We start from the raw sequence: 14,495 nt of genomic DNA on the forward strand, positions 1-14,495 counted from the left end.
TAAACAGCATTTTTCTACCTCCTCCAAAGGAAGCAACAGCATTATAAATGCTGGACAATGAGAGAACGAACACTTCAAGACCTTAACCCTTGCTGAGTAATCACAAACAGCATTAAGTGAACTCTAATAAGTGTTCAGATTATAATGTTCTCAGTCATAAGAAAGTTGTTCTGACATGAAGTCTGTGTTCAGATAACAAAGGCAAGACTATATCAAAGGAAAACTTCAAGTCTCTTTTGAAGATGCAGGTCAGCCTCTCCCCTGCTAAGGGACAAGTTTCATGGATTAAGTCCATTCCTCAGACAACATTCGCTCCATCCAGAATGTGGACACATGCCAAAGACAGTGATCCCAGCTCATGAGGCAAATCTCCATGACCCAAACACTGCATTATTTAGTTTAAGAGTGGTATCAAAGTTCTTCGTGCTCAGACCCCTCTATCAGTGAAGAAAACTGTTGGCCTGATTTTAAACAGACTGACAAGCAGTAATAAGAGACTGAAAGTCCATGAGAAAAGATGCACCTAAGAAGCTGCATCTGAGTTAGTAATAGCTGAGTGACAAATTCAGTTGAAGTCTCAGATTTGACAGGTATGTATCTCTGTTTTCATGGCCTGGTGAGCAACTAACATTTGTTAGCACTTAACACTTCTTTAAAATTAGGACTTAAATTCAGCTGGAGCCATCTGGAGCAAAGCTCCAGTAAATATTTTCATAGCCCCAGTGCACCCTGCAGGGCTGAAGCCCTAAGCCCCAGTGCACCAGGGAATACTCAGTGAGAATGTAAGTCCTGGTTAAAATGTTACTTCATGGGCTAATTTAATATACTGGGGCAGAGAGGGCCAGAGTAAACTGAGCCGGAAGGCAGAGTGGAGTCTAGGGAAGGGCACTTGGGGAGGGGTGTTCATCCCCCATCTACTGAGAATAGAAGAAAGAGGGACAGGCTACAGATCTGTGCAGGAGGGGGGAGTTTAGAGCCTTGGGTGTGTGCTTCTGTGTGAAGCAGACCACAGTAGGCAGACATTTGTGGACTGTTAGACATTAGTTGGTTCTCTGAATAGTACTCATATTGCTATCGGGCAAATTTAGTTTCAATTCACCTACCCCTACTAAAATCCATACATTTTAATCATCCTTGATAGTTTAGTTACAACCGATGATTGTTTGAGACGATAGTGGTTATCTCCCTTTAGCCTCTGTCATTCACTATATAAATTTGTTCCTGAGCACTTGTTACTGTAAGAAATTGTACTGTGAACAAACTGACATTTCAGACAATATACACAAAACTGACAATTCTTTAAAACCTATAGTAGGGACTAAGTTCATTTCACAGTGAGCTGAAAAAAGTCTAAAACAATTTATACAATAGAAAACTGAATGAAACATTTTGTAAAAAGTACCATTTAAAAGAAAAAACATAATAGAATCTCAGTAATTTACGCAAATGGCTATGAGACGATTGCAATATTACTGAAATTTGTAAATTAGCAAGTAATAAATGAACTAAAAGTAGGCATAACCATACAAAATATGGCACTGTTTATTTTCAGGTTAATTGATTGATAATTATGATATGGTGATTTATTCAAGAAGCATTGCTGATGAGAGTAGTGAAAGCATACTAGAAACAGTTTAGATTGATGACATGGCTGTATGAAGGACAATTTTGGTCTTGGCATAGAATTTTTTTCCTCTGATGCACTATGTTCTGAGGCCGTCTTTCCTTTGTTATCTGTGGCTTATTTCTTTTTTCCTTTTTCTTTGTTTCCTGAGATTATCATAAAATAGTGGGCAAATTTAAAACATTCTTTAAAAAGAATTGGGATTATGGCTTTGTATTGTATTTTTCTTATAAAATAGTCTCATCTGTTAAGAATACAGATATATACAGACTCTTCTTTTATAGTTAGGTTTACTTATTTTATAAACTGCACTTGACTACAGTAAGTTTATGAACTGCACAGTTTTTTGTAAAACAGTCTTACAAAGAATAGACATTACAGTATCTGCTCTTAAATCTTTACAGAGAAGTAAGACACTAGCAATATTGTCCACAAATTAGCAAATGTGGGATTGCCAAAATTCTACTGTGTAGTTCATGCAGACTATAACAAATAGCATGGCTTTAAGGATTGCCATATATAATGCAGTCACATTAAAATGTGTGATCATCTTGCGCCATCAGCCCTATCAAACACAAACAGTTCTTGCAGTCATGTTGCACTTGATCACTACTCAGTGAGCCCTCTGTGCTACTTCTTAATCTTAAAAAACAAACAAACAAAATAAAAACAATAGCCAAATACCCCTTCATTTTGTGTTGCCCAAGTGTCTGTCCTTATAGAATGGTCAGTTCACTCTCTACTACCATCATCAGTGGGGACAAGTCTTTTGAACTGTCTATAAAAACATGTAATCAAAGATTATTATTTTGAAACAGAAGTGCTCTGCCTGCAACTTTATGCAAAAAGAGAAGCTTTAGATACCTATCTACACGCATTCAAGGGAATATCCAGAATGTATCTCTATATGCCTCAAAATTTAGATGTTCATTTTAATACTGCTAGATACTCAAGCCTATTGGGGTGTCTGGTTCTAAACACATGTTGCACACTTTGATAAAAGGTTAACACTGCAAGTCACTAACTCAAAACAGGGCTTGCTGCTCTTTCTAGACTAACTATAATGCAATGCAGGCAAAACTACAGGTTGGTAGTAAATTAAAAAGGTACTGTTTGCATGTATTATGCTCTTGTATTGAGTGCATTCAAGGCATCATTTCTTGTAGCTAATATCTGAAGAAAAACCTGGCAGTTTCTCTTCTATAAAACTTTCTCCCATTGCAAATATTCTTTTGCATCTCTAAAACAATGGTTGTTTGGATTGTACTATCACTTGCCCTCTTTTCTTTCGATGAATATAGGCACCAATTCTCAATGTATCATAAAAGATCAAGCTCCTGCTCTTTACATTAGCAAGGATGAGTTGTTCAGTTCTTTGAGACAGTTGTAAAATTCATCATATAAACAGCCTATCCTTTATTCTTTGTGCATGGAATCTTGTATGTGTATGCCTTCCAGAGAAAGCTGTTTTATTATAGGGGCGCATGAAATCAAATGTCTTTAGCTCACTGTTTGCTTGAGACCTCCTAAGGCCAGACCTACCTTTATTTGTATGAACTCTATTACCACAGTCTCATTTACCCTCCTTCCCCCCTACCCCCGAACTTCGCCCATCCCCCCAGTGGTTAATTAGTTACACAGCGTTGCCAATTTAGTTGTTTTCCAACTCCCACCCCCATAAATTCGAACACCCCCTCTAATTTCAAATCCTGGGGAAAACACTGCATCTGCATCCCAAGGTGGTAACGTAACCAGTGAACCATTCTTCTCTTACAAAATCTCTCTCATTAAGTATCTTTCTCCCACTGCAATAAAGTCATCATATATAAGCAGGTTGGGGTTAGCAAGGAACATAGTTAATCTGAACCGGAATCAAACAGGCTGTGTTATTCTGGTTTGGTTTTGTGATAATTAATGCAAAATATCATCTCAAAAAAATTTGGGGGGGGGGGGGGGGGAAGGGATTGAAAACTAACCTTTTAGTGAAAAAGGTACCTTATTTCTTTTTCAAGACATTAGGATAGCATAATTTTTTTTTGTTTAATTCCATCCCTTTTCTGCCTCCTTTCCCACTCCTCTAGGAAAAGATTATTTAATATAAAAAAGTAACATTCCCCTGAAAAGGTGCATTTTTAAAAAAAAGTGAAAGTAGCAAAAGAAATCAGAAACCCACTCTCTGTCTTTCACTTAAATTCCACCCCACTCCCCTTTACTCCCACTGGAAAAGTGTGAAAAGGGTAAAACAACAAATAGCAGTGCTGAAACTGAATGTCAGTTTCACATACTATTTTGGAAATACCATATTTCAGAAACAACATTTTTGATTTGCTGAGAAACACTGGCAAATTTGGTTTCATTCTGAGGAGGAACAAATCAATTTTTATAAATCAAAAAACATGAGTTTTGGCCTGCTCTAGATGGAGGTATGTTGGCAAGCCTTGGCACAGAAACTTAGCATACTACTGTTCCAAACTTATTCCACAGTTAGAATGCTGTTCTTTAAGTCTCCTGATTGGTCAGCCCAAGCTTCTGTGAACTCCCATTTCTCAGCCGGGGGGGGCGGGAGGAGGAGATTTGACGGAGATCTGGATTTCCCTCATTTTTGTCCATATGTTTTTTTGTCTCCCAGCAGGAAGGTATGTGGAAGCACTGAACTAAATACACCCCCTTTTTTTTTTTTAAATAAAGACATTTATCGCAGGAAGAAAAAAATAATTCTGACCAGTTGTTGAACAGTATCCTCACTATATAGAGCATTCAGTGACGGCTGCTTTCTGATCATGATTCAGAAATAGGTTTGCTGTCAGACAACTTTGGATAAGAATCTATCATTCTTATTCCTCTCTTTTTTAGTATGTATTATGCTTTCTGAAATTAATACTGACATATCCCTTCCGGTGTCTGACTATTCATCACCTGCTGTACATAGACAACAAGCACTAGAATCTTGACATTAAAAAAGACTTAAGATTGAAACTTAAAATGATTCATGTGTTTTTTTAAAAATGCTCTGCCTATTAAGGAAAAGCATCATGAATGACTGAGCACATGCAAATGATATCAAGTATCAGGAGGTAGCCGTGTTAGTCTGTATCTACAAAAACAACAAGGAGTCTGGTGGCACCTTGAAGAAGTGAGGTTTTTACCCACGAAAGCTTATGCCCAAATAAATCTGTTAGTCTTTAAGGTGCCACCAGACTCCTTGTTGTTTATGCAAATGATAGAATCAGCCAATTATTTCATATACTATTTCAGAATTTTTGGAAAGATTAAACAAGACAGACATTATTGAAAAATTTCAAAGAGGTCCACTGATTTTACATATTTAGTGTTGAAGTGTTCTGTTTGATGCACATAAAACTTTTGTGATTTCCTAGTTATGGACATTACTATCTGAAAATGTTTCAAGACAGCACACTGTCTAAAAGAGCTAGCATTTAGAAGATAGCATTTTGGCCTTCTTCACTGAAATAAAAAATTGTATCGCATCATATTCACAATGGGTAAAACATCTTTTTAATTTCTCCTCTAACTTTTAATATTTCTTTTTGGTGTGGTGTTACACAACAGTGATTTATTGCACTAAAGTAATCTCTCCTCTGCTGGAACTCTGCCATGACTCCTCTGCAAAGAAACCATTTTTTTTTTCAAAATTCAGATATCAAGCAGTGATGGGTATTTTACTCTTCTCTAATACCAATGGATTTTGAGAAATAATTACATATACAGCATGACCCATGTGGGCTCAATAAGATTAGATCTTTCACAGACTTCTGTCAGCTTGTTTGGTGTAGCTTGCTGCAGATCTCACCGCCTCCACACCTGGCCAACTGAAAAAAAATGGTTATTTTCTAGGTTTTTTTTATTTTCATTGCTCCAGGCAGCAGAAGGACCTGACAAAGTGAAGAGCTTGTGCTAATGAGCTCTGCTTTCCCCGTGGACAGTTATTCCTGATTCAACTGAAATCAAATTCTTCGTAAAGCAATAAAGGAAGAATAAACTTCTCTGACATGCAGTTACCCAAAGCTTAAATAAATTTACCTCCCATCCCAGTTTAGGATGCAGTGGAGTTTAGGGGAGAAATTAACAGCTTTGTTGTTCAGACTCAAAATGCCCTCAATGGCTCTCTTTTACAAATCAACCTTGCCTTTTCCTGTTGGGGAGTTTCCTCACAAACTCTATGCTCTTAAATCCAATTTTTAAAAATGGATTTCTTTTACACTTGTGTAGGGTTTCCACTTTAAAGCTCTTCCCAGTAAATAGACAGGCTATATCTGTGAAACTGGTATAGGAAGAAAATTACAGTAGTGAAGTCTTGCTTGGCAAAAGTAACTTGTACAAGTAAATTTTCATATCTAGCAACAAATACACATGCATAATCATAACTTTAGGGTGTATAGTAGATCTATTTATGTAACTGAAGCCTGAACTTTATCAAGACTTTATAAATATTGGGGGGGGTTGTTTTTTAAATAGCCCTTTCCATTGGAAAAGCTCAGAGCACACTGACTTTCCTTATGGAATTCTAACTGTCATGGCTTTCCATCTTCACTATTTCCTTATAATTAGTGATAAAAATATAAACCAGTAAGAAACTCTAATCTGAAAACAGAAATCTCACTCTAAATGTATGATGATTTCTTTGGCTGTCTATCATAAGTGAAGTATGCCCAGATTTATTGTAATCCCTGCTCTCCTTGGCAGATTACACAGACATTGTAGCTCCCCCAATATGGCTATAACCCATTCACCTATCATTTACAGTAGGACAGTGAAAGCAGCAGATCCTAAACAAGAATGCATCCAGAGCAGTGGAGCTAACTTCACCCACCTACGTAGCTTTTACTGAGGCTTAGTCTCAAACAGAAAATTGAAATTATAAATACAACCCAAAGAAACAGAAAGGATTCTTTGCAAGTAAGTTACTATACTGTACGCAATCAAGTGCCCAACCCCTGAGATCATTTCATAGTACTCAAAGGCTGAGGGAACTGGGCTTATTTAGTCTGCAGAAGAGAAGAGTGAGGGGGGGATTTGATAGCAGCCTTCAACTACCTGTAAGGGCGTTCCCAAAGAGGATGGAGCTAGGCTGTTCTCAGTGATGGCAGGTGACAGAACAAGCAGCAATGGTCTCAAGTTGTAGTGGGGGAGGTCTAGGTTGGATATTAGGAAAAAAAAAAAAAAAAAAACTTTCACTAGGAGAGTGGTGAAATACTGGAATGGGTTGCCTAGGGTGGTGGCAGAATCCCCATCCTTAGAGGTTTTTAATGCTGGCTTGACAAAGTCCTGGCTTGGATGATTTAGTTAAGGTTTGCCCTGCTTTGAGCAGGGAGTTGGACTAGATGACCTCCTGAGGTCTCTTCCAACCCTAATCTTCTATGATTCTTTCCCTGCTTTTATGGAGTTCGGGAGTGAGAGACAGCCCCAGTTGAGATGCTAATTTCAATTCCATTGATCTCTACTTAAAATATTTTTCAAACGCATAAGGCATTGGGGGACTGGGATTCTGCTCTTCGGTTTATATTATTCAATGGAAGATAGTCAAAGTCAGCTATGTATTATTTGATTAAGGTTACAGTCTGACTTTGCATGCAATACTCCAGTGGCTTCCATGCTGTTGTTGCTGCCTTCCTTGCAACAGGTTGACTGAATATTTGTACTTCCCCATCTCATACCACCACCATCATTCCCTGGTGCAGTAACCACATCTCAACTATTTTTTGACCTCTTTTTACTTCTCATTTTGTTTTCAATCCATTTCAATTATTATTATTTTTTGCGCACATTTTTTCATGTTTTTTGTTCTTCTCTCGTTTCTTCTGCTCCTTCCACCAAAAAGCTACACACTACTGGAGGTGGCAGGCATCCTTTGGTATCTTGCTGGGACTGTGCATTTGCTATTGCTTGTTGCCTTGGCCCATTATTGTGGGATAAGACTGAATACATTTCCAGGCCCGCTCAGTGGTTTATGTGAAACTAGCTTGTGACTGGGAAAGGAGATGCAATTAACAGCTGGTCTTCAGGCAACCGCAATGGTGTTTGCTCAAGGAAGAGAAAAATAGGGAGTAGGCTTGTTGGAGTGGCGGATAGGTGTCCTAACACAGATGTCTGAACCAAAAAAAATTGAGAGGGTTTGAGGTGGGCAATTCAGAGGCAGGAAGCCTACCAGCAGCCACGCCTGGGGAAGGATTGAGCTGAATTTTGTTAATATACACAAACCCCACGCTTTTTCTTTTTCTTTTTTTTTTTAATACTGTACATGCCATGTGGTTTTTGGCACAGAAAAGGTTGGGAAAGAAATTTGGTCCCACTAGGTTCACTGCATCCTCATCTGCATCCTCATCTGGGACAATATTGAAACTTAACTTCATGAAAGAACCAAACTTGAGTGGTACAAAATATTTGGCTTTTGTCTCAATTGATCATTTATAGAACAGTGGCTCCAAGACAACCAGTTAGAATTAGGGCTCCCTCTTGCTAGGTGGGCCATGCACAGTGCTTTCCAGTATACTCATAACTGAAAACTCTTAACTTAATTACCAAAATTCATTTGTAGGACATTAGTAACTCAATACCACTGACCAGAAGATTGCAATATATGTCTGATGAATTGGAGACGAGCTGCCAGGAAGAATAAGAAAACCAGGTAGATAACATACTATTTAGTTTCTCTACAAACTACTGCTTGGATGTAGGCAGATGGATCATTTAACTATGTTTAATCCTTTTATTTTCTGAACAAGAGCTTCTCCCATGATTAAAAAACTATTACTGACTGAAATATCAAACGTTTACAAAACCCAGTGATATAAGCTTCAAAATACAGACTTTTTCTAGACAAGAAGTGGCAGCTCAGTCTTGAAATAAGATACCTTTTCCTTTTCTTTAAAAATAGTTTGAGTTTTAAGCATTAAGTTAGTCAACCTACCTAAAAATACAGCCAGTAATTTCAATACCAATTAGTCCATAAACTATATGAATTGTAGGTACTTAATTTGCATTTTCAATTTTAAAAGCCATTTATCATGACAATGAACTGCAAGAGACAAAATTTGCAAGGGCAAAGATCCAAAAATAGTTAAAGGGGAAACCAAATGCTTCTGAGAAAAAAAAAGTGTAAACATAAATTAAAGCTTTCTTATACAGAAGACAGACATATATAACTCGTAAATGAACAAGAAATGTAGACAGTAAGCATGGTTAATTGGTAAACCAAAGATACTCTTCCCAAGCTGCCCAGTTTTAATGGCAATAAATCGTTAGGGTTTTTGAGGACACAGGTGTTTCATTTAATACAATACTTATACTGCATACACTTGTGTGCATGTTTAAAACTCCACTATGTCTCAGATGTGGAAAATTCACAATACTGTTCTTATTAATACACAGTACTTATATTCTACTTCCATCTGAGACTTTCAAAGCACTTTTCACAAACCCTCACTAATTAAGCCTCATCACCTTTGACAAGAAAAATATGTATCACTCCATTCAACACTGAAATTCAGCCACCTCCTGGTATTAAAAGCTGTGCCAGTTATACACAATGGCTTAGGAAAGAAATGAAGAGGATTACTGCATCCAGTTGAAACTGCGAGAGGGATTTGTTTCATATACTGCATGCTGGATAACACCACAAGATGACTCCATGTTTCTAAAATTAACCTTCTCTTAGTAAGAAGAACTATTTACAGAGACAATGCAGCAGGCTTTCTAGCCATGCATATGCAGAGTGACTTCCTTATTTTAAGGAATTACATTAAAAATCGTGTTCAGAATTGAAATGAAACATTGTTTCCCCCCAAATCCATTTTGGAGGAGGGGTTTCAATGTGGCAAAAAAATAAAAAAAAAATAAAAAAATTAAGTTGGTTATGAGCCTCAAACATTCTAATTTTTTTTTCAGAATTGCCAATTAAGTGGAGAAAAAAATAGATTTGCACAGCTCTAGTCATAGCTGCTATTTACATATCCAAAGCAGTAGAGAGTCTGACACTGCAAATGTATAGTGAAAGGGTGGCACAATACATGCAAAACAATTTCTTCTCCATTCCCACTCTTCCCCTCCATTCCTGGCTCACTAGCATCACTTCCTTTATGCCTGTATTCAGTCTTAAAAAGTTCACTCCTACCCAGGTCCAAATCTCAATCATAAGAAACTGTAGAAATTATCTTTCAATGGCCTGGCCTGTCACAAGATCTGAAGAAAATCATGATTTAAAAAAAAAAAAAAAAAAAGTAGTTAGCGAACGTGATTCTCAACACCCCATAATACCTATGTTGATGAATTAAAAACCTTTACAATCATTTCAGATTGTTCCCTAGGTGACATCACTAGCAAACACTATTGTAAAGATATTAGACTGTGTCTATGAGTGTTAAGAGTGTGGAGGGGTTTTGCAATCATGTTAAGACAACGCAATTGAGCTAACTTGATTTTTAAAAAGCACCTTTTTTCTTTGTGTAGACAGGGCATAGGTGTTACGGAGTGTTAAAGATATTAGCTAACAATTTTTAAAAAGTTTGTATATCCTCTGTACTGAACTTCAGATACTGGTTGATGCCTATGAGTGGACATCAGTAATTAAGGGTCATTTACATTCAAATATCCCTATGATTCTTTGAGTTCTGTGTGCTACCTTACCAGGTTTAGGTGACCAGTGGGAAAGGAGCTGGTAGCAGTTACCTGTGTTTAGATCTAGAGATCTGGGAGACTCCACTCTCAAACTATCCCTGCTGAGACTATGTGACTGGTATTAAGGCTATGCCACACCTGCTACCACTAGCTTCCAGCATATTTACTCCTCCTTAGCAGCCAGCCACTCAAAGCCACAGCCAGAAAGTGCAGGTTGTACTGGCAGATGCTGAGCTGTGCCCACAAGCACAAAGACTCTACTCCTTGTTTGAAGACACCCTGTTGATCCTCATGAGGGTCTGGCTTATGCTAGGGACAGTGTCTCATCTCATGCTAGAGGAGGTGAAGACCAGGGAGCATATAAGAAAAGAGATGACCTGCTTAGAGTTGGTGGCTGTTTTATAACCATGATTATTACCAACTATCACTGTATCCATTTTAATCTGCTCTGTGCAAAAAGTATCTCACTCCTATTACTTAGGATGCCTCTGCTAATTCAGAGATACCTAGTGCTGCCCTTGAACTCCCATTCGACAAGTTTGCCATCGCAAGGAAGTATCTGAGATTTTAGAACTATGGTGGAGTGCACACTCTGGGAGGGGTTGAGTTTGTTAATTTAACAATAATGTTAATGGGTGAATGTTCCTGTGTAAATTTAAGTGTTTTTTAAACGTAAGTCTTTGTTGTAGTAAGTAGTGGTTACGTTTACTTTAATGTCTAAGTAAGGATATGATTTGGTCACAGATTCTGTGACTTTAACAGACGTCGGTGACTTCTTCGGCTGCAGCCGCCAGCCCTCAGGGCTTGGACTTCAGCCCTCCTCCCCATGACCATACCCTGATTTTGTACATTTTTACCGTGACTGTTCTGTGAATTTTGCTTAATTTTACCATGACAAAAATCTTATCCATATCTGTAAGTTGCCTTAGTTCAGCATTAGCTGAACTGATGCAATGCCCCATAACGACTTGTCATAAAACATTACAATAGGTACTAAGTTTTAGTCTATTGGATTGTCACCATATTTTGTTATGTAATGTAATGTTCCTGGCTCCAACTTTGGTGTTTAATGCTTTCCTTAGAGCAGCAAGTGCCATTTACTCTTATCTGCTACGCCTATTGCATGGTTTAGGCAGGAGTTGTTCCTGGAAGCTACCAAGGTACCCTAACAGAGTAATACAGTACATATCCAGATGGAGCACCACCAATTGCCATTCTTCCCATGAATAGAGAGCAGCTGCAGATGGGTAGATAGAAGATTTCCACTAATCCAACACCACCACTACGATCTTCCCAGGATCTCTATTATCCTCAAGAACTTAAAGGATCCATGCAAGAAGTGAGCACTTGCCTGGTCCTGGGTGATGCAGAGAATATCTGATCTACTGTGGCTGTAACTGGAAGGGGAATTTCTTTGATATTTCCCAATAAAACATGTTTTTATGTGGTCAGCAGATGGAGAATCAACACTGGGAGGAGGCATTCTAAATATGAGAGGGGAAGAAGGTAGCAAAACTTTGAAGTTTTATCATTAGCTCATCTGCCTATCCTAGGCTTGGTCTACACTAACCCCCCAATTCGAACTAAGGTACGCAACTTCAGCTACGTGAATAACGTAGCTGAAGTTCGAAGTACCTTAGTTCAATCTTACCTCGGTCCACACGCGGCAGGCAGGCTCCCCTGTCGACTCCGCGGTACTCCTCTCGTCTAGCTGGAGTACCGCAGTCGACGGCGAGCACTTCCGGGTTCGACTTATCGCGTCCAGACAAGACGCGATAAGTCGAACCCAGAAGTTCGATTGCCAGCCGCCGAACTAGCGGCTGGGTATAGACGTACCCCAAGAGTCAGGACCAGAAGCCATCCCTTGAATCTGGGATATCTGTATTGGAATATTCTCATCAGGAAAAATAAAATGAAGGGAAATAAAAGTTAACAGTGAAATACTAGATTTATTATTTCTCTACTTAATAATTTATGTGTATCCTGTTCTACCTGTAATTAGATATGTAAATTAAATATTCATACTATGTTGACTTTAACCAGGATTATTTTAGAGTAACTGTGTACACATTAAATATAATAGAAAGTCTGTTCGCTTCTAGAAATGACATATTAACTGCCATAATAATTTGTCATAAAAAGGACCATGCCTCCCTTTCATAAAATGTCTCAAGTGTTAAATCAAAAGGATGACCAGAGTATGTCTAGGATAGTTTTGTTTCTATTTTTATCATAACGTCTCAACTTTCTAGGCTCATTGTGAATTAGCTTCCAGAGATACACAATGAAGCCTACCAAAAATGACTCTCAAGCAAAAACACCATATATATCTGATGCACATTTTATTTACAGATTCACATATTTTGTCTCTTCCTGCAGTTGGACGTGATCTTGACTCTAAATGTCTTAGTTTAGCCAATTTAAAAAAATAACTTTAATCAAATTTTAATATCTATTAAAGCAGTAACAACTGTTCAAATAATACTCTTTCAAGTGAAAGTTTCTATATCTGTTTCCTCAATAAACCCATAGACTTTTTTCAGAGAGAGCATGATTAAAAAGTGTTCCAGACCTGTCTCATTTTCACAGCACACAAATAATCAATAGAGATCTATTCTAATCTTAAAGCAGAAGATTAACTCCAATTTAAATTTGAGAGTTCAAGAGGCAACTAAATGACACGATTAAGAAAACACACTGGTTTGGTTTTTTTAAAACGCTCTGATATCCAGAAGGCAAACATTACCTGTAGGATATTTGTGTCAGTTTATCTTGAATAGTCTTGCCTAATGAAGGCATTGAATTTGCTGCTAAAAGGTCCATCATCATCTACACTTACATAACATTTCCCATCCATGACTCTAAAGTAGTCTGACAAACATTAACAAATTAAGCTTCTCAAGAGTCTTGTGAGGTAAAGAAATATCACCCCCAAAAGTCACAAAGGAAGTCTATTCTTGGCTCTCCTACAGACTCCTGGGATCCTGACTAAGGGGCCTGTGCGTCACCCAAGATACCATTCTTCATACCTACATCCCACCTTCCAAACCAATTTACGAGTCACATGAAATGCTTAATCAGAGTAAATGCATTATCCCAGAAATTTCCAAACTGTTGTGGTCCACAGAACATTTGCTTGTGGGCCATGTTGAACTGACTGGTCATTCATAGATTCTAAGACCAGAATGGATCTTTACAGTCATCTAGACTGAACTCCTAATTACTGGTTAGGTGGTGCTGGCTTCTTCTCCTTGTTTCCAATTTCTAAAGAGTATTAGACTACAGCTAAATACTTAGTTATTTGTTTCCAAATTTCTGTAGTTGTCACAGGGATGTTAAGTCATCATGAAAGGGAGAAAGAGGTGGTTTGCAAAACCATGAAAGGGTGGGAAAAGTCCCCAGGAAACACTCCAAAATCCACATTATGCAAAAGCTGAGAACCCTTGCACTAGTCTAATAAAAATATTGTTTTCTTACTTTACAAATACTTCGAACATAATTCTTCTGCCATTTAAATTGCTAAGCCTGACTTTGATTGCAAACAGCAGAGTGTTCTATGAGTCACCAATTACTGTTAATTATTGCTCCTGAAGAGCTGAGAATAGACATTGCTCCTGCCTTTACAGACTGAAAGCGGCAAGCAACTTCAATCCATCAGTGACATTTAAACAGTAGGTTAAATACACATCAATGAATAGAGAAACTCCCCAGTACATTTCCTAAAATTCAGGGCTAAAAGGAAGTTCATGGAAAATGATTCTCAGGTCTCCTTCATTCATCCTTCAGTATTTCTATTAGAGTTCTAAAAACACATGAGATAGTGGAAAGTGCATTAAGCTAGGAACTTTTCTTGATTAATGCACCTGGATATAGCAATTAATTTTGAAGTCTGCATTTTTGATAACTATCTAAGGTAATAAATAGCACAGGCATTTTCAGCAGATTTTATTATTCCTAACTTTCCTAACTTCCTATTTTATCAGCAAAGGTCAAAATCAAACACCATTTTTTTCCTGCTGAAAGAAGCCAAAATACTCTGCATTTATTTAAAAACTGTTGAGCAGTGTTAATATTATACAAATTAAATGGCTCAATATTTATCTTTTCTTTGATGAAATTAACCAAAACCCTACTCAGAGGCGTGTCTCTTTCACCGACTTTCTTAGTGACAAATAGCATTTGACAAAATCATACAGAAGCAGGCATTTTCAAAGGGTCCCAAATGCAGTTCATGAAG

The 14,495-nt window shown here is 37.8% G+C and overlaps 1 protein-coding gene across 7 annotated transcripts in view; it reads right to left on the bottom strand.

The window, feature by feature from the left end:
- TRPM3 (transient receptor potential cation channel subfamily M member 3) overlaps positions 1-14,495 on the bottom strand; it is a 593,201-nt gene that overhangs the window by 530,397 nt on the left and 48,309 nt on the right. The gene's annotated exons all lie outside the window — the stretch shown is intronic.

Source organism: Chrysemys picta, chromosome 6 (assembly GCF_011386835.1).
Source record: "Chrysemys picta bellii isolate R12L10 chromosome 6, ASM1138683v2, whole genome shotgun sequence".
NCBI lineage: Eukaryota > Metazoa > Chordata > Testudines > Emydidae > Chrysemys > Chrysemys picta.